The 22645-nt window shown below is 39.3% G+C and overlaps 1 protein-coding gene across 1 annotated transcript in view; it reads left to right on the forward strand.

The window, feature by feature from the left end:
- LOC137278255 (semaphorin-2A-like) overlaps positions 1 to 22645 on the forward strand; it is a 328809-nt gene that overhangs the window by 108532 nt on the left and 197632 nt on the right. Inside the window, exon 4 of the mRNA XM_067810479.1 lies at positions 22460 to 22541. The gene's annotated coding sequence lies outside the window, so the exon portion shown is untranslated. The remainder of the gene's footprint in view (positions 1 to 22459; positions 22542 to 22645) is intronic.

Raw genomic sequence — 22645 nt, forward strand, 5'->3', positions numbered from 1 at the left:
AAACTTTCTGAATCTGTTTACAAGGAGAAGATCCTTATTGTTCGTTTCACCTTCAAATGTGACCAGTATGCATTGTTGGATGTATTGTGGCCAGTCAGGTGTGTTGTGGCCTGTTAGTAGTCTAACATACCTCCCCGTTTTCCACCTTTAAGGTACGGTTTACACAAAGTCATTAATTGTCCAGCTAAGTTTACCCACATGCATTGGAGTAAAGTGGATTATTTGATTAGAGGGATGACATTATTGTTTTGCACTCATGTGACATTTGTGAACTGACCGGCACCACATGCACCTAAACCCAGTAATAACGAAATAGTTCAGGGAAGGTCATTGAACATCATTATGCTTCAACATGTTCTCACCATGTCTCTGAACGCTGTGGTACGTGTGTATACAGGTCTACTGGTAGCAGAATTAGTCTGTGGGGAGTGAGTGAGTTGGTGAGTGAGTGGTTGAGTGAGTGAGTGGGTGTATGCATGAGTGAGTCACTCAGAGGGTTGAGTGACTGGATTTGGGTGAGGAGTGAGGTGAATAAAAAAAAATGTGATGTGAATTTGGTGAGTGAACAGCCTCAATGCAGGACAAATACGTTGGTCTCAGATGGCTGTGTTTTGTGATGTCAGTTGTGCACCTGTCCATATATAGTTGAGTGGGTGAGTGAATGTGGTGAGGTTGATGAATGTGGTGAGTTGAGTGAGTGAGTGAATTAGTTCAATCATAGTGGTGAGGTTGATGAATGTGGTGAGTTGAGTGGGTGAGTGAATGTGTTGAATCATAGTGGTGAGGTTGATGAATGTGGTGAGTTGAGTGGGTGAGTGAATGTGCTGAATCATAGTGGTGAGGTTGATGAATGCGGTGAGGTGAGTGAGTGAATTAGCTCAATCATAGTGGTGAGGTTGATGAATGTGTTGAGTGAGTGAGTGAATTAGCTGAATCATAGTGGTGAGGTTGATGAATGCGGTGAGTTGAGTGAGTGAATTAGCTCAATCATACTGGTGAGGTTGATGAATGCGGTGAGGTGAGTGAGTGAATTAGCTCAATCATAGTGGTGAGGTTGATGAATGCGGTGAGTTGAGTGAGTGAATTAGCTCAATCATAGTGGTGAGGTTGATGAATGTGGTGAGTTGAGTGAGTGAATTAGCTCAATCATAGTGGTGAGGTTGATGAATGCGGTGAGGTGAGTGAGTGAATTAGCTCAATCATAGTGGTGAGGTTGATGAATGCGGTGAGGTGAGTGAGTGAATAAACTCAATCATAGTGGTGAGGTTGATGAATGCGGTGAGTTGAGTGAGTGAATAAACTCAAACGTAGTGATGAGGTTGATGAATGCGTTGAGTTGAGTGAGTGAATTAGCTCAATCATACTGGTGAGGTTGATGAATGCGGTGAGTTGAGTGAGTGAATTAGCTCAATCATAGTGGTGAGGTTGATGAATGCGGTGAGTTGAGTGAGTGAGTGAATTAGCTCAATCATAGTGGTGAGGTTGATGAATACGGTGAGTTGAGTGAGTGAATAAACTCAAACATAGTGATGAGGTTGATGAATGCGGTGAGTTGAGTGAGTGAGTGAATTAGCTCAATCATAGTGGTGAGGTTGATGAATGCAGTGAGGTGAGTGAGTGAGTGAATTAGCTCAATCATAGTGGTGAGGTTGATGAATGCGGTGAGTTGAGTGAGTGAGTGAATTAGCTCAATCATAGTGGTGAGGTTGATGAATGCGGTGAGCTGAGTGAGTGAGTGAATTAGCTCAATCATAGTGGCTAGTTTGATGAATGCGGTGAGTTGAGTGAGTGAGTGAACAAGTGAGAAGCAGACTCAGAAAATATTGCACAAAGAAATATTTCATCTGTATATTTGCGAAAACTTATCTCTGTAAATTGACATTCTGTTTTAATTCAACCATACTGTTTGTGCCATGAATCTGAACGATATTTATTTCTTTTATATGTGTTGGTAAATATACACTTTCTTTTGGACCAGAATATTGGGAGACCAGCATTATGGAACAAATGCCTTACACATAAGCGATACCCTTTATTTTGTTTTATGACTCAAGAAATTGTCATTATCAACAATATCAGGAAGGAGTCGCGACAAAGTTGTCATCAATATTTATCTGGAAAATCATTTGAAATCCGTTCATAGATGCATTTTACATGTGTTATGTATGTGCATCTGGTCCCCATCAGCTGTGTTGATATCAGGATGTTTGATTTTTGAGGCAGCAAATTTAAAAGGAAATGGCATCATCCAGTAAACAGCATGAGCATATGAGATCAATTCAAATACAAAATGCCTTTTATTGCCTTCTGACATACCTAGGACATATACACGATCAGTGGAATCGGAGATTTGTTTATTTAAGTCGTGCTAAATGATACAACTTCCTGCAAAGATTGGTCATAGATTTTTGAGTTTGTATGTAAAGGGAAAAAGACGAGGGAATATCCGGGCATGAGCAACACGATTGGCTTATTTGACCAAGACTTTAGAGAAGATATGGCGTGTGTATGTAGGGTCGTGTAAACCTCTGCTTACTCGAGATGTAACAAAGTGATCCTAACTGGGTGCTAAAGTGTGTGAATGTTTAGATATTTACTTTGTGGATGAAGGGGACCAGTGATGAAAGATGTTACTGTTTAAAGTACAACTTCCCTGGGAATGTTTACATCAATTGCTGAACTACACGTCTTCAGGACTACAATGAAGGAATAAAATTACACTTGACAATTTTATAAGGTTTATTGAAATTTATATTTGAAGAATGTAGTGGAAAGTAGTTTATCAATCATGCTTGGAGTTGGAGGATTTTATATTTTGATGTAAATGTTACAGATGAAAATTGGTGTGGCATGTATATGTTTACTCAGCATTGGCAATATAACTTGAAACTTGAGTCATCAGATGTTCTGTGTTCAGCTCACTTCTGAGGTAAATGTGTAAATTTCTGCAATCTTATTATTCCAATAGTTTGGAACACTTGTTTCATGTAGAATACAAACTAAAACATGAAAGACACGAGTGGTACATAAACCAATCATATCCATCTTTTTATCTCTCGATGATGTAAGATGTGATTGATTAGCATGTCAGAAGTTGATGATTATTAAGAAAGATGGGATAGTTCATGGATGACAACCTCTTTATCATATTATGATGTGGAGGAGGCAGTCCAGCATGTGAATCGGGGTAACCATCCTTTACCATCTAAACTAAATATGAAGTATCTACGATGCGTTTCTCTAATTATGGTAGGGTATGTACGTCTTGGCCTATAGTCATTGATCTCTCTCTCTCTCTCTCTCTCTCTCTCTCTCTCTCTCTCTCTCTCTCTCTGTATCTCTGTATGTATATATATGTGTGTATGGCGGTCTAAATCAGCATGAAAGGCGCTACATTTCAAAGGATCTTCTCCTCTTGCCACTCAATCCAAGGGAGAAAATTATAAGTTTTTGACAGCTAGATCCCGTCAAATCGGAAAGAGGAGGAGGGGCATCAATTATTTGATATGTTTGACAGGACAAGATCTTTCGTGTGTTCAATGGCTCTTCCTGTGCTCAATGAAAACAAAGTGGTGTCTTATGCAACTCACAACTGTAATGGTTATGTCCTCATTATGAGTATGATGTTACACGTCATCATATCCCAGTTTCTTAGATTGATGCTCATGCTGTTGATCGCTGGATTTCCTGGTCCACACAAGATAACTGACAGAATCTGAGATAGATCTGGAATATTGTTCAGTGGGGCGTAGAACTGAATTCACTCATGTATCAAGTACTCTTGAATTCTCTACAGAACAGAAACTATAAGCCTAAGTTACTTCTTACTGAAAACTTCCCTGAGTTTATTTACAAGAAGTGAATTAACGAAATCGGAGATCTACCAGTGCTTAGTCTACTGTGTAGCAACTGTCTCAGAGCCATCCAAATTGGGTTTTCTCTTGCTTGGCTATGAAAACCAGTGAAACTTCTTTTTGCATTCAAATTGCCCTTCTGAGTTAAGTTATAGGTTCACAGCTTCTGATTATGTTCAATTCACCTCAGGTTGACTTTTTCTATGATCTGTTTAGTTGTGTCTCGGGGCAAATCAAGTGAAGAACTGCAGGCTGAGAAAGGACACAATCCATTTTGCAGGTTACTGTATTTCAGGCAGTGGCAAGAACTTGCTTCCTCTTCTAGACTTAAAAACATGTTTATCTGCTCTTACAGTGTCAATTTCTTATGCAATTTAAAACAAGGAATTATCGTTCTTATCACTGGCGCAGTTGTCTGAGTCTCCAGTTTCTCCATCTGTCAACAAGTCTTGTTTATTTTTATGTCAGATTTCCCCTGTGCCTTGTATATCAGGATTGTGATGGATCATTGTATCAGGGATCACTGAAAACAAGAAGGTGCTGATGCTGGTGTGTGGTATTGATGGAAAGATTGTGTGAAAGAACTAAGTGGTGGTGTGTGGTATTGGTGGAAAGATTGTGTGAAAGTATTGGTGGAAAGATGGTGTGAAAGTACTGGAGGGAACATGGTGGGAAGGTACTGGTGGGAAGATAGTGTGAAGGTACTGGTTGGAGGATTGTGTGAAGGTACTGGTGGGAAGATATGGTTTGTGAAGGTACTGTGGGAAGATAATGTTTGTGAAGGTACTGTGGGAAGATAATGTTTGTGAAGGTTCTGTGGGAAGATAATGTTTGTGAATGTACTGTGGGAAGATAATGTTTGTGAACATACTAAGTGATGGTGTGTGAAAGGTAAGGATGGTGAAAGAACTATGTGGAAATGTTTGGTATTGGGTGAAAAATAGGCTGGCAATGATGCAAAGTGGAAATGTTTGATTCTGGGGAAATATACGTGTTAGTGGAGGTCTAAAATACAGTAGCAACAGAGATAGTAGTTGTAAAGAATTGATAAGGAAACACAATAGTTTCCTGTTTGGTTCCATTAGCTGGAGCGAATGATGATGTAACAGAGGGATAATAAGCACTTCAGATCTTGAGATGAAATAGACCTCATAATGACAAAACAAGGGGTTAAGAATGACAAGCAAGTGAGTATGTCTCTGATGGGGTTAATCCACTGATTACAGCTGCTGGCGAACTGCCTGAATTCGACAAGCATCTCGAGAGCTATCCATCTGTCCGCCTCCCAGGTAGGCATTGTCAGAGTCATCATTTACGACATCTATCTCACGCTGGCCCAAATGTTATTGACATGCATGGATCCTTCAAGAGTCCTCTCCAGTTCGGATAGTCCCCATTAGTCTAAGTGGTCACATTTAATAGGGGGAGGACAATGCAGCCCAGCTTAAGCCGCTGTTCGCTAGGGGGCGCTACCTCCTGTCCAGGTGTCCCGTCAAACATATCAAATCATTGATGCCCCTCCTTCTCCAACTCTTCCCGATTTGACGGGATCTAGCTGTCAAAAACTTGTAATTTTCTCCCTTGGATTGAGTGGCAAGAGGAGAAAATCCTTTGAAATGTAGCGCCTTTCATGCTGATTTCGACCACCATGTTCTAATCTTGCAGTTTTTATGTGTCAAAGATGATTTGTCCTTTCTTTGATTTTGTGTCTTAAAAATTGGGGTTATTGAGAACTGGGGAGTTTTCGTGTCAGATGTAATTTTGATGGATGTATGTTGAGATGTTTGTCACCAAAACATAACCTGTCCAGATGTACAATGATGTACCAAGGGTTTCCATTGTCAAATAATCTTTGTGTAAAACTATAAGGAACACAAGTCATTACATACGTATGTGTTTTAAATAAACTCTTTTTACTAAAAAGTTTAACTTGAAATGATTGAATAAAATAGGTTCTGTTTTAGGTAAATAAAAACTTATGTAAAGTCTGCCTGAAGTACTAAGAGATGAATTCACAGAATAATCATTCCTAGTTCAGTTATTCATATACGATAGTTCACTTCAAATAGTATTTGTCTTTTTCCTGTTTCAGCTAACAAAAATAGCAGGAATATTGCTACAGAACAACTAATCTAAAAAGTAACAGACAGGCAATTACAAAGGTATATGTCTTCAACAGGGAAGAAACTGACCAAGTGCAAATAACTATTCAGTGTTTAAAATGTATAGGTTGTACACTTCTTCTTTATGACGCTATAGACCCATGGAGGTCCAGGGTAGAACAGGCCTTCAGCAAACCATGCTTGCCATAAAAGGCGACTAGCAGGATCGGGTGGTCAGGCTCGCTGACTTGGTTGACACGTCATCGGTTCCCATTTGTGCAGTTCAATGCTCATGTTGTTGGTCACTGGATTGTTTGGTCCTGTTTATTTACAGACCACTGCTATATAGCTGGAATATTGCTGAGTGCAGCGTAAAACTAAACACACTCACTCACTCACTTATGACACTATGATATGGAAGCTGTCATGTAATGAAGAAAACTATCCCTGTCATTATTGTTGAATTGTATGTTTCTGAATTGTTAAAGTCAGGAATTCAGCCACATCCAACAACTCCTGAAAGAACTACTCCTGACCAGGCTGTTCATCATGATGCCCAACTGTTGTGGTTCTCAGGGTATTGGGGCCAGTTTTCAATTTTATGGAAGGAATATTGTGAAGAGCCATATCATGTCTCGTAGATTTACTTTCATGGGAATGAGTGGATACCCAGTGATTGCTAATCTGGGCGACTATTGTCAAGATATCCAAGAACATTAGTGTTTAACAGTGCCTTGGGTCAGACGGCCCTCCTGGCAAGTCAGAATGAATTAAGAGACACAAACATTTACAATTTTAGTCAGGTTTGGCCCCAAGCCCCATCCTGATAGGAGTCCCCTCTGTTTCCACAATTGTCTCCCTTGAGGGGTGTAGTCCGCCTATTCCATGTCTGACACTGAGACAGAGACGAGTCAGACTTAGTGTCTCGGCACTTTGAACCTTCTGGCGATCTCGACCTGTATTCACAGCAATAGCCGCTAATCTCTCCGACTGTAATGTGTAGTTTGCCCATCGACATTATTTGAGTAGCCTCCAATGAGTGACTATGCTAACTAAAGCTTGTGTCCACCTCACAGTGGCTTTAATGGCTCCTAATAATGGGGTCTCGTTGTTGGGAGGACTGCAACTGTTCATTGGAGCCGTCGGGATCTATATGGTGTTATCAGGACCCTACATCCTCTAGTTCAGCCATCTGGCCAAGGAAAGTCATGCACTTTCTCTGTACCATTCACCTAAAGACTGACACAATCATGATTATCCGTCTACCTTCTACGTGGAAAGTTTCACCGACACTGGATTATATTTATGATGTTTCATGTAGCATGTGTTGTTTACTATGGAAGCATATAATTTATGTAAGCAATGTCTCTAGTTTGTTTAACTCACACACAATAAAGAATTGTGATTTGTCAGTATTGTGAATGCAAGTAGTAGAAAGGAACTCTTCTATTGATAAGATCAGAAATCATTTGATCTTATGATATTGACAGAACGTGTATGCTCAAATTTCAGTGGCATAAATAGTGCTGTTTCCTATATAGTCTGAATTACTATGCATGTAAATAAATCACACACAAATGTCATTGTGGAGTGAATGTATTAGCTGAAATGATATGAAGACGTGTCAATAATGAACTGCAAAATGAATACTGGTTTCCATAAATGACCTACTTGTAGAGAAGCTTATCAAGGGAAATGACACACATGCATATGCAAATTATTTTAAACGTTTCCATGTTTGCATTTACCTTGAGATCTCAAGTATGTTTGAGATCATCAAAGTATATGTGTAAAAATTATTCTTCTTTTTTTCAACTTTTGGGCATGATGACCTGACAAGAAGTAATTCATTAACCTTAGTCTGAGTTGTAACAATGGAATGAAAGTACATTGTTCCTTTTGAAGTCCCAACACAAACTTCCTCTGATGTTTCAAACAAAGATCAGGATGTATAGCTTGGTCAGGCAATGACAAAAGGGGTTGAAAATGATGTATGGCTCTTCTTTCCATGATGTATGGCAAGGTATTGAACAGACCTTGTCTACTGCAGGATAACATTGTGTGAACCAGCAGGTCTTTACCTGTGAGGATATGCTTATTTGTAGCGCTAATGTTGTTCGGCCTTGTCATGATTTATGTTCTACCTGTCATGCACTTGATTAGGCTAATGGTCTAGTAATGCTTTTCCTCCATAGTGAAATGCTAGTATGTGATACGGTATCAGAATCTCATTTTAAGGTGGACCTGGTGACTAAATGAAGCTTTTAGTTTATGTACCTGTACAATGTATTTCACTTTCATTTGATGACCTGTCACGAATGCTTATCGTCATGGCATTGAAAAGAAATGTGATGGATTATTTGATCAGAAATGGCTGAAGCTGCTTCTAGTGTATTAATGTGAAATGTAAATGCATTAAAGCGACTCATGATTCTTGATCACTTAAAGGTGTACTTTTACACGATTCGCTTCATGGCGAGTTTACAAGGAGTCGGGGAGATTTATTTGTTGGTGTCTGCTGTGTGTTTGGGAGATAAATAGAGCAATCGTTAAGGGTTATTCTTTACTAGAGACTGGTGATTACAGGATGTGAAAGGATAAACCTGGGTAAACACACTGTCCCCTTGAAAAAAGTTCATAGGGTGAACCCTGGGGTGATGACACTGAATGATGGGTTGTGTCCCTTGTCAGAGAGGGTGAGGACACTTCATTGAGCCATGTTGAAGCTGATTTATGTTGTCACAGTAATTCTCACAACTAGTTGCGGAGCAGCACAATATAGCCTCTAAAGCTTTCGTTTCTTGTGTCAAAGATCCAGCTTAAACTGAAATATGCACCGCCAAATCAATTGGCCATATCAAGTAGTAGCAAGCTCAGAATATCACATCCATCATGCTTGAAACTTCAAATACGAAGGGTTTTGGATTATGGAATGATATAAACATATTGAATCGTCAGTAAAGCATGTTTGTAAAGTTCAAATATTTGAGTTTTGACATAAACTTGGAAATTTACATTTATACAAAGCCAAAGATGTCACACTTACGTCATGTCATATCTGTTGCCCCATTTAATCATAATCCGCATAAAATATTCTGAAATTCTTTAATTGGAAATAGCAGGAAATTCAAAGAGGCCATACTAAATCGATGCAATAATTTATGTTTTGATAAAATAGGATGTGATTTAAGACCGAGGCACTGTCAGTCATTGAGACCATCCACTCTGATCCCCAACTGACAAGTGATGGATATCAAATAACTATACACTTAACATTCCCATGATTTTGTTTCCTTTGTGAATCCATCAGAGTTGACTGAGAAACCTGAGCCTCAATTTAATTGTTAGTTTGGTTAGTTTGTCATGCCAAAGTCCTGCATTCATGTCCCTACATCAGGAAAATACTTGTTAAGACAGTTTCTGGTGCCCACTTGATATATGTGTATAGGAATATTTCCCAGAACACAAAAAAATCAGACTCACTCTGAAGATTTTATGTTTTGAAACACCACATCTTGCTGGAGAGAATGGTGTCTCTTTACCACTTAAAATCATTTGATCAAATCAAATGACATGCTTGTTTTGTGTGAACCGTAACCAGATGTGCGTACTACCAGCATCAGAGTGGGCTCACCTCATATTAATCTGAACCTGGCATTGAACACAGTTCACTCACTCACCCACTGCTCCACACGGAACCACTTTCTTTATGGTAAGGTCATCATGTGTAACCCTCAAAGGGGTGCTAATGTTCAACATTTGTCTTGCTGATTCCCAAATTCCTAAACTTGTACTGGACTGTTTGAGAGGCTCAGAAAGTGTCAAAAGTCTGTTTGCTGACCTCTTTGCATGATTGTGTTGGAAGTAAGGCATGAACAGACCCTTGGATTCAGGGAGAAAGATATAGCCACAGTCTCACCACTAGCAAGGAGGGACCAGGGCTCACTTGCACAAAGCGATATTAGTGCTGCAAGATAGTTGTAAGATTGTTGTATTGATAACATCACTTCATGCAGGTGGCCCCAGAGTAGTGTGATCTGTGGATATTTGTTTGATGTTTTGGGGAATTCTTTGTGGTTTCACATCCACTGTGCAGATGGATGAAACAGACGACAGAGATGATTTTCTTGGTCAAGGAAGAGCCAGGGTTATGACACATAAGGACTGAATTGACAACTTCCTTCATGTACCCCATGTTTGTTGATAGGTATAAGGACATCAGGACCAAATAAACAGATTTAATTGATATTGAATAATCCATTATTCATTCACCTCATAGTCAAGCCTACTAGACACACAGATTGACCATCATTGGAACTTCTCGTTAAGAGGTGCATCAGAAACTATGGATATATGCATGTTTTTTGTTCAAGAACAGATGTATAATGCAAATGATTAAATTTTTATTGTGTTCATTACAATTCTGGCAATCTGATTGGCTAACTGGGAACATTTCTTTTGATTTCATTACCCAATGAATCTGAGAAAAAAAATGCCACGCCCACCCAACAGGACTACTTTTGGACCTGAGGAATGTCGGGGAATACCTTTACACAGCAAGGGAATTTCCTTGCACTCAGGTACCTTAATGAACTTTGGGTAAACATTGAAGTGATACAGTCTAGTTAACATAAACAAACCACTCAAAATTATCCGTGAACGTTAATAACGTTGCAACGCCTCGACAAGAACATGCGCACGTTGGAACATCAGTTCATGGCATCGCAATCCCAGTCACATCACAGCCTCTTCCTACTTGCGCAAATACTACAATCACAGTTCCACTAACTTCATATCATCAGGCTTCATTTCCAATTCTCACTTTTCAAACTGTCTCTTTCAGTTCACAGGTAGTAATTCAAACGTTTGAACTTAAAACTTTGCCGATACCGGGACACGTCGCGTTGAGTTGTTCCACCCTGATTCGCCGACTGATGTTAGCTTGGTTGACTGACGGCTGTTTGGGGGTGCTGTATGCTGATTGGCTAATGGTTTGGTAGGCGTGTCATTTTATGTAAATGAGTCACCTGAGTCATATCATGCCATTACCGAATTCTTACACCGAAAATGTTAATCGGTGGTAACAAAGACATCTGTTTCGATGAATGTGATTATGTTTAAAGAAAATATTGTTGAAAGGGTATAGTATTTGTTGCTGAATTTAATTATACGGATTCATACAGTTTGCACATTGGTTTTTAGTTTCATGCTTCAATGCAACGAAAGAAATACACAGTCAATCCTTAAATGAAAAAAATCATATCATTCAGGTTGTGGGTGTTTTCTTTTAAAAGGTGGAAGCTAGAAGCTTGCTGTAAATCAAACAAAGTTATGTACACCTATGCCCAGCTACTCCACACACAGTTGTTCCACCACACAACTATTCTTTGGAAGGTCTGAAAATATTTAATACATTTTCTTAATACAGAACTTTGTTGATCCATGAAATCTATTGTCAATCCTTCTGGACAAATGGGTGTTGCAAGCATCTTCAAAGTTCATTATATCATGGTGTGAGGTTGTCCATTTGATTTTAAGATCCTTGAATTGAGGATTTACAACTGAATTGGAAGACCTCTGTGGAGGTGACTTCTGCATTTTGTCACAAAATGTATGACAAGATTATTTTAGGACTGTTCACAAGTTGTGTAAAAACATGGCGCCATGGTCTAAGTGTGTTTGTCATCATTATGTTTGTACCCTGTGTCTTGTCCTAAAAGACAATCTGTATGGTCTAACTCGGAGGACAACATTCCTTGCCAAAATGTTGCACTGAGAAAAAAACATCTTCAAAGCAACAAAATATCACAGTGGAAATTGTTCTTCCCTGACCTGAATGAACGTGGTATTGTCCTGCTTTTAAGCATTGTATTTCTGTCCTGTCCAGTCTAGACTAGCTTAATGAACTCTGACCTGACTAGACAGTGGCTATAGCTGAACATGATTCCCTATTTGAAGCCAAAAGGTCAAGTAATTCACACAGTTTCATCAGCCTTGCAGACAAAAAGTCTTTCCTGTGTGAAACATAGCACCTATTCATATACCATGTTATGACAAGTGGCAATATTTCTTCGTGTTTGTTTTAAGCTTAGATGCTAACGCCATCCTGTCAGTTTCAAGAGACAGTAATTTTGTCCGCTGTTTGCACGAGACTCCTAACGTAAGTTTCCTCACACACCTGACTACTATCTAAGTTTCACGTCTGCTTGGTCATAATTAAACACCTTTCGAGTGTTTTCTTAAACATATTGGAGTGGACAAAGAAAGACCCTTCTGTATCTTTAGTTGCAATGAAGAACAGCAAGCTGAGACTATCTCTATTGAATCTATCACCTCAATATCCTTCATATGGAAAATATATCCCTTTAAAACATAGAGGCACAAGAAATGCTTGTATTCCCTTTTGGTGTTTAACAACTGAAAAGATGATTTGGTGACTACAGTATTTATATTTTGTTTGTGTCTTGTTTCGCACCTTATTCCAGATACATGGCAGCAGTTTGTAAATAATTATGTTTGGACCATACAGTCTAATGATTGACAGCATGAACATCCATCTGCACAGTTGTAATGTGATGACATGTAAATGAACCTGACCACCCAGTCCCATTATTAGTCATGTCTTACGACAAGCATGGGTTGCTGGTGACCATTCTAACCACGATCTTCGCGATAAACATAGTTACTAGTATATCAGACCATGTGTATAAATGCTCATATTATCAACCACTGACATGCAATCACTGTTTCATCAGATGACATAGACGTGATTTTGCTCTGATATCTCTGACCTCTTCTGCTGCCCATTCAATCCCGAAATCACCAAAGTATACACACACCATCGTGGTGTTGGCCTCATGGTGTCATTTAATGGCTGATCATTGTCCATGGTGGATTAGTCCAGTAGAAGGAGACACCAACACACAGACAACAAGTGTTCCAGGATGAAAGGGCACACCATTCTACCCCACTGTGGTTTATGAACAGTATAATCAGTCTGAAGTTCAAATCACAGCTAATTCCAGTATTTAATAACCTGTGGGTAATTTCAAATTTTCTGCTCTCTTACATTTCATTAAACTCTTTTGGGTCTCTGCAGATTCTACAATGGGTTTCAAAAGTGAAGGATATTGCGACAAATGATAAAAGCATCAATACGTTCCATGCTTATACATGCTAGAGATCATGTCTGTCAATCTCTGGCTACAGTTGACCTTGCAGTGACTTTCACAGTGAAATATGCAAGAAAAAGGATTTAGTCAGTTGACTGGATGCTTTATAATCCCCATATTTTAGGATTAGGTGGATTAAGTTGAGGTATTATTGGGGATATTAATCAGAACTGAGGAAGCTGCCACTTGCTTACCTCACTATCAAGGAGGACAGGTAGACATTTGATCAAGATACAACACACAGGTGAGATTGTTAAAGACATACATAAGTGCAGGAAAATCATAAGCTTTAGTACAGATCTCCTTGGTCTTCGTTGAAATTGGTAATGATAAAAGTCAAGAATGTGAAATATCTTTCTTTTTCATTTTACATTCCTATAAAAGCATCAAGACCCTTAAAGGGCATGCTGCTTGTTTCAATTTCTAAACAGGATACAGTATAGCTGGTAACCACCTGGAAAACTTATGTTATTCCTGTGACATTGCTGATTATCCCCCACAATGCATTTGGAGGGGGTAGGTTAATAAAATGCACATTGTGCAAAACCCTGTGCGTCTGTGCATATTTGTCTTTTCCAGATTAGAACTTCAAAACCCTTCACTATTTCTTCACCAAACTTGGCACATAGATTCATTAAAATGTTTAATTGAAATCCTTTGATAAATGGAACCAAATATCAATTGCTCTCACTCACTCACTCACTCACTCACTCACTCACTCACTCACTCACTCACTCACTCACTCACTCACTCTTTAAATAGACCTCCTGCTGAATATCTCTCCATCTCCAAAGCAGGAAGACAAACAGCAGGACCTGACAAAACTAAAGTGTGCATTTTTAAGAATGCTGACAGTTTGAAGTTTTATGGTCCTAGTGTTAAGTTTGAGTTGAGTGACATTGCACCTCTTCCATTGCGTATGGTGCTGTAGACAGTCATGAAACACAAAAAGTGTTGTTTTTTCTATTCCTTAAGCTAATCAGAACGATTATGGCTTTACTATGGGTTCCCCAAAATAGATAAGGACTCCATGCATGTGACATGAGCGTAATGTTTTAGATGGTCGTGATGTCTGACCGAACTGTTGGAGCAGTACCGTGACATAGCTCCATGGGTTGCAGATCATACCATTATACACTAATCTGCCCGGTCTGGCATTTATTATTTACAGGTGCTGTGATGCAGTATTAAATATACACTCACTCACCGTTAATTTAATGACTACATTACAGATAGTGAAGTCCAGTATTCTTTTTCCTTGCATGAGTTTAGAAAGCTCATTTCTTATGAAGCAGAGGGCAGCATGGTAGCCTAGTGATTAAAGCATCCATTTTGTCACACTGAAGACCTGAGTTCAAGTCCCCACATGGGCACAATGTGTGAAACCCATTTCTGGTCATCATCATCGTCGTTATCATCATCATCGTCATCATCATCATCATCATGTTGGCCACTGATGTGGCATTAAGCAGTGTTCACACACACGCACTCATGTTGGCAGATTTTAAAGTTGGTTCTGTTTTGTCATGTTGAGTTTACCAACAACACTGTAGGTATCATTGCTGGTGTCATATCACTAGTGTGAGCAAACATCGTACAATGGGGGTTATCATCATCCAGTGTTTGATCTGCCATATTACGTTTACACGTCTATGATCGTACACACACGGACAGGAAACACAGATATGCCCAGTAGCAAGGCTAGAGTGTGCGTCCAAGTTTAGACATATTTACTGGACAAATATTTCAACGCTGCACGATTTAGTGGCTATGTTCTCTGTGTGCGGTTTGACTCTTCAGGCCAAATACATGGCAAAGTAGCCTCATTAAGACTACAAACAAACAAACACAGAGAGCTGTACTCCACAATCAAAGTGGCGAAATTGGGAGGCAAAGGTAGTGCCAGGGGCTAAGCAGAGGCGACAGTGGAAACACTGTCCCGCGGTCCTACCTTCATCTTGGAATACAATACTGGAGGATGTGGATTATTAAACTGAAGGCTGACAAGAGGAAGGTACTTGTGCTTGTTTGATTATGGGGATGTTAGTTTGTGGTGAAGGTGGAACATAAGCCTCATTATGCTGGACTCAGGCGTCCTACGACAGTTTGCTGATGGTGGTCATTCCGAGCTCTATCCTTGTCCTTTCATGATTGTCATAACAGCCATGTTTGTTATGAAAGGCAACTAAACTGGGGAACAGGTGGCTGTTGAGGCTGTTTCTTTACAGTGGATGTTTTCTTTGGAAATGTGATTACTTATAATTTCTTTGGGACCAAGTGATGTGTAGATAATACACATCCCACAATGACCTGATTAGGGCTAGGGGATGAATAGATATTCATACACTGCAAGGACCAGTTTAGGAGCAGGTGATCTATACATATCTGAAAATTGCAATGATCAGTTAGCGACATAGGATTTTTAAGTTTTTGCCAATTCCTGTCACAAGTCTGCTGCTAGATGGTATAGACACACTGGAATATTGTAGCTGCCAGTTGAGGACAAGGTGATATAGACAGATATTCACATAATACAGTGCCCAGCCCCTGACAATGTGATATACCTTAGATATTCAGGTATTACTCTGACAACGTGTAAGTGAGTGAGTATATTTTTACGCTACCTTTAGCCATATTCCAACAATATCACATCTCCATGTGGAGAATCGATCCAAGATCTTCTTCATGGTAAGCGAACACTTGAACTGCTAAGCTACCCCACCAGCACAACAAAGTTTCCGGCATTCCTGATGAACTGTCAGATATTATCAAGACCAGCAGCAGCAGGATTAATTATTTGGCCAAATTCATCTCCCTTCATCCTGTCAATTGTCTCATCATGGAGCTGACCTGTCTGACTTTAACTGTCTCAAACATATCTCTTATCAGTATGTGATATTATTGTAGACATTGTAAATCCTCCAAATTCCCAGAGTGTTTTCCTTATTAACAATACCATGTCTGGGATATGAACATCACACAAGTTAAGTCGTGGAGAGTGACGGCAGCTTGGAAACCCCGCTACCTGTTTGACACCTTCTCGTTAAAGCCCATGGAGGATTACAGGTGTTTGATTAGAAGAAATGTGGAGGGTTAGCAGCCAAATCACTGGACTCTGGGAAGGAGTGAATGGGGAAGAATTAACACAGCGGTTACTTGTCATTTCAAGGAGTGTACAGGAATGTGGAAAGATTTTACTGTATGTCTGGATCAGCCAAATATTGTGGGTTTTGTTGTGATTTCAGTTGGTTCACAGGGTTTGAAAATGTGGTGGTTTTAGCTGTGAAGTCTTTGTGATATTATCTTAAACCTTGTACGAAGTAACTTAGCATCCTCATTGCAGTAACTTGCGAAGCATGATTGAAATCACCCAAAATCTATAGTGAAGTCACTAAACGCTCTTGAGTTTGGCAATAATTTACAATACAAAATGCCAGTTTGAAAACTGACTGTTTTCCAGAGGCCAACCAAGTGAGTGTGACTCCAGACAACCACCATCTAATTAGTACATAGCCCATGGCCATTGTGGCCACCAAATACCCAGGTAATGACCTCCTCTAACAAATCTGAAGTACTGATGTCATGATTCTAACCCTGTATTGTATCACCATAGGCTAGAGTATGAAAACAGGTACACAATTAGCCATTGATGGCTGTGCTACTTTAAGATCCACATTAAAATCATTTGTGTGTGTTCCAGTAAGGGTCAGGATACAAGTGGATAATTGCTGAGATTTGCTGTTATTAATTGCCTTTGGATGTGTCCAAAACAAGGGTTTGAATTCAAGATTTGGGTAGATTTGTTTTCTGGGTTTGTCAGCACCATACTGTTATTCATAGGTTTCTCTGAACAGCCATGGTAGTGGAATAGCCTTGTGGTTAAAGTGTTTGCTCATCACATCTGGGTTTTATTCTTCTTATGACTACATGTGAAGCCCATTTTCCCTGCTGTGATATTACTGGGGTACTTCTAAAGTCATGTAAAACCACACTCCCTCACTCCCCCACTGAACTTCTGAACATCATATACTGGAACACTTCTTCCCATGTTTACCTGGCTCACCAAAACAGAACCAAAACACTACACCTGTAGCATTTACTCACTCACTCCACATACAGTAGTGCTTCATGGACACCAAACCAGACATTTTCTGTTTTACTGCTTTGCATTTCATCTTGTGAAAAGTGCATGAAGGCATTTCCAGGCATAAAAAGACTGAGGATAAAATTCCAAATTTTCCCCCATTTTTTATTACTTTAACTTTGGCAGAATACATCAACAAAATCTAAAAACTTTAAAGTCAAAGATAATATGATATGATGATAGAGCAGCTTAATCAATATACAGTGCTTCCTTGATTCATGCTTCAAGTATAAGTATTTGTATATCAGTGGTTTATCGTCGTGTCAGTTGCGAGTAAACTAGCTTGAGTGTTGACACCTGTTGGAGGGGTGCTGCAGTCAGTTGTACCTGGCCAAATGCCAGCTGAAAGCAGAGTAGACCAATGATGAACACTGCCATTAGTGAGACTAGGCATAACTAAAGTTACACACCAGATAGTGTTATCAGTGTGGTACAAAGAAGGAGGGTTAGGTATCATTAATGAAGCTCAGGAATAATTACCATATGGTAGTATGCTGAAAATGTTGTTTTCAATGAAAGTATAGTTCAGGTGCAATATATGCCCAGTTCTTTGAATTGGAATTTTTATTTTAAAAGCTTTGTTGAAATTGGAAACCATTAACATATTGATAAAAATATAATGGAACATGTTCAGATGTATTAAAAAGATCCTTTTTTCTTACAGATATTGTTTAAAGCAATTAAATATTTTATTTTGTTTAAAATGATAATTTTTCCCGGACAAATGCCAACTATGAACTAGTCTTCATCCCTGTTTGTGTACGTTTGTTGCACTTTATGAAAGACTCAGATGGTGTCAGGTGCTTGCAGATGTTCAAAGATTAAACTACTTTTGAATTTGAAAAATTAAAGTGTTGAAAAGGAAAACGTTCCTATTTATATGGACACTTGATAACTCCCATGACAGTTGTAAATGTTTAGATTATTGGTTTGATTCCACATATCTTGTGTGTAGAATAGTCCTTTATCATACCTTGTGCTTTCTGTTTTTATGCAACATAGCATCAAAACTAACTCTTGGACTGTCTGTAAAATATACTTTCACATTGAGGATGATGTCTCTGTCAGAGGGATACAAACAAGAAATGGGCGTGATTTTCCATGTAAAAAGTCATGCTTATCAATCAATTAAACCTCCAAATTTTGACCCTTGGAGTTTGTAAGAGTGATCCTGTTTGGTTGCACTCTGACTTCATCAAAAGTCAAGGTCACTCCAACTGTATTATACCTGACTATGGTGTGATATAACATAAACTCACAAACTGGATCAACTGTTAGCTCAACAGATGTCTCCATTTTCTTGTAATTAGTCCTGTCAGGGTTTCTCTTCCCATTTTCACACCTATAATGATCAGTGTCAGTAAACACAGAGACATGTCTACAGCTTCCAATTATCAGCATGGATCTTGCAAATTAAACCACTTGACCCATAACTGTTTCCTGCTCAACTAACCACCTCACCTTATCATGTTGTATGACAAAAAGAGGTGATGATAGACCCTCCTGGGCATGACAGTCTTGTAGAACAGTTGGGAACCTGACATCAAACATCCACTCACCGTTTGTATGTGCATTCTCTACATACTCCATTAAAGCCAATGAGATGATCATGTGACATTCAGACATGTTCCTATCAGTGTTATTGGTCCCACTCTTGTGTAACTTTTGCCTCCGCACATGTTAAAAAATACTTTAATCCTGTCACAAGATCATGGTTCCCTGAAACCTAATCTGGAGGGGTTTTATTCAATGACTGGTTTTCCACACCTATTCAAACCAAGCATCTTCAGTGTTTGACACTTGCCTTTTGAGTGACAAGCACAAAGATGCCTATGAATAAAGTACCATGTAAATGAAGAGTTACTCTAGATGTAAGTCACTGGGATTTGTATAGGGCTAAATGTGCTGGAGAAGTCTCTGTAACGGATACTTTTCACAATCATTATTATAAAAATCAATAGAACTGTCAGTGACACATCAAATTTCCTCAGGTTTGAAATGCCTTTCAGCTGACCCTATTACAAGACATCATTTAATTATGTCATTAAATTTGAATTAATCATTTCCTAATTTCAGTGTGTTTTAAGTGTAGAGTTCCAAGACTGCCAGTGTTCTCTCATAACCCTCATTACAACCTGTGGTGGCCTGTGTGACCCATGTTACAACCTGTTGTGGCCTGTGTGACCCACGTTACAGCCATTGGGGCATGTGTGACCCACAATACAACCTGTGGTGGCCTGTTTTGCCCATGTTACAACCAGTGGTAGCTTGTGTGACCCTCATTTCAACCAGTGGTGACCTGTGTGACCCACGTTACAACCAGTGGTGGTCTGTTACCCGCATTACAACCCATGGTGGCCTGTGTAACCCACACTACAGCCAGTGGTAGCCTGTGTGACCCACACTACAACCTGTGGTGGCCTGTGTGACCCACATTACAGCCAGTGGTAGCCTGTGTGACCCACATTACAGCCAGTGGTGGCCTGTGTGACCCGCATTACAACCCATAGTGGCCTGTGTGACCCACACTACAACCTGTGATGGCCTGTGTGACCCACATTACAGCCAGTGGTGGCCTGTGTGACCCACACTACAACCTGTGGTGACCTGTGTGACCCACGTTACCACCAGTGGTGGCCCGTGTGACCCACGTTACCACCAGTGGTGGCCCGTGTGACCCACGTTACCACCAGTGGTGGCCCGTGTGACCCATGTGTGACCCATGTGTGACCACTAGACATGCCTTGTGTACATGCATGCTGATGCCTATTTAGCTGGTTGCCTGATACCAGGCAAGCCTGACAGATAAAGCCAGAGCAGTGTAATTAAATCATGCATGCATGGCTGTATAGATTAGGAACTGTACATAATCTCAAACTGAAAGAAATCAAGTGTACTGAAATATAAGGTTAGAGTCACTGGGTATATTTCTACTTGTAGCCATGAAAAAGTCAATAAAAAAGGGCCCTGTCAGACTAGGACTAAATAAATTAAGTTCTACGACTGATATATAATTGATGCAAGTTGTGAGCTGTTGGTGGTCACTCTGTATTTGGTTGTACACTCTGGATATAGGGTACGAGTCATTTAGTAACACCTTCATTGTTGATAAAGTCAGAGAAAATAGGAAGGTAGGTACTCTACAAATAGTAAAACACACAGAGTAATGTGACAGATGTATCCACACTGTTAAGATTTCAGTTCTTTTTCATTTATAGATTTGTCCAATGATTTTCCCAAACTATTGTGGCCACTTCAAGCTTTCAGAATCCAAAAGGATTGCAAAAATGGTCAGTGCCAAGGGTATTGGTTCCTATGTCAAACCTGTCAAGGATAAAGTGATGACAACTATGTGTTTTCCATTAGATGATTTATCAACCTTCATATCTTGTATATATCAGTATTCCACGCTGCTTGATCTAACTCCATGTAAACCGCCTTTTTATACCACTTGCCATTTGCCTGTCGTAGATAAAGGCAGGCGTGATAGATATGGTCCATTGATGAAGTCATTACATTTGGCCAGAACAGGTGAAGCCATGCGATCTGTTTCAATTAACAAGTCAGTGTTCCTTGAACACACATAATATTGCTGAAGACTACCCTGACCCACCAACATGTGGAGATGACTCCATTAAGGTACATAAGGCTGGATCCCAGCTAGTCTTGGCAACCTGGCTCATGTCTTCATAGCAATGGCCGTCATCATTTATTGACGTCTGGGCGTTACTGGAATGACGTTGTAGATTACAGATCTGGCCTTGGGGATGTGAACAGCCTGTCATGTTGTCATGTGAAATGTATATGAATTATTTTCGTATTATATGTGATATTTTGTGGGTATATGTTAGTTCAAGGTGGTAGATCTTGCGGAATGTTGCCTCTGAATGGGTGTTGTCATGTAATCTCATTTTACATGGAAAGGGTTATGTTAAAGTTTAATTGTTGTATGCAATAAGATCTTCAATCAATGTAAGGCTTTATGCTAACGCCCTGTGGCTTGAAATGAGGTTGTTTCATGTACAGGTTTGATATTAATTTGGGTTATGGTGACCAATTTTGTTGTTTTCATTGTTTATTGATTTAACTGAGCCGGAATCTGAAGTTTTTTCTCCATCTTGTACAAAATTACAATTACAAAAATTGAAAATCAAACTTTTGTTTATAAAAACATAATGAAATATGTCAAACAAAAAATAGGTACCTCTGTTATATTCCGAGCAATCAAAACGAATTAATCAGTGTAAAGTAACATCTGCTGGAACATGTCCCAGTGGTCTGTGCACCTCATGTTTGTTATGGATAGGATATACTGATCGTGGTTCAAATCTAGAAATTGGTAGTTTCTCATTGGTTCATCCAATAAAATAAATAACTTTTGCCCATTACACTTTGATCCACATTACATGTTTTAATTGAACCAAATTCATTGACTTGAACAAAATTAAATATACTTTGATGCATAAACCTGATCAAGAGATAGGAGGTAGTTGGTGTGTGTATCTTTTTTCAAGTGACAGTGTCTCAAGATAGACTTCAACATGTACACTGTGGCCTAGATTTTGTAAGTGCTCTCAGCACTAAGATAGTCATAAGTTAATGTTAATGTATGGCATGTATCTTAGCACTAAGAATGCTTCGAAAATCTAGGTTCATATGTTAAAAACAGTCTTTGTCAAACCTGCATTCTGTGTATGTATGCTTAGGGCTAACATGCACTAAACATCATTTTTGAAAATGTATACACTACACATTAGAGTTAACAACATGTGATGTTTTAATATGACTGTTCTTTATCCATCATGAACATGACAGAATATTTATGTTTGTACAAACGGTATTGAGCATTCTTTATCTTCTTTTGAGTAGTATATATTGTATGTCCTCTAGTTCTGTATAGTAGGGATTTCAAATCTCAACGCATTGCAGTCATGTCAAACTACTGATTTATCCAAGATCTTGCACATAACAAAACTATTCCTATTACAATGCATGACTGATTTGTACGATAAGGTGTCCCCAACTCTTGTAGACCAGGTTAATCATGCTGTATTCATAGACGGTTGTGGCCATGTAGGTCTGGAGGACTGATTCTGTTTATGACAAAGTCACCAGACCACCAGCAGGTGCTCCTTCAGAGAATAAGTCTTTATCATCACTTAACTCAAACAATGTCTTCTGTTACAGGCTGAGAGACGTTCTTGAAGGCCAGCACACTGAGATTGTTCTCAGTACCAGCAGGGTATTGACAACTTCCAAACAGGATTAGGTGAGTTGATCTGTTACAGTTCTTCCTGTATAGTGCCATCTGTGAGGATTTTGGTCTCCTGCAGGGACTAAACATAGTTATCATGTTATATGGTTTGCTTCTAT

This window comes from Haliotis asinina, chromosome 3 (genome assembly GCF_037392515.1).
Source record: "Haliotis asinina isolate JCU_RB_2024 chromosome 3, JCU_Hal_asi_v2, whole genome shotgun sequence".
NCBI classification, from domain to species: Eukaryota; Metazoa; Mollusca; class Gastropoda; order Lepetellida; family Haliotidae; genus Haliotis; species Haliotis asinina.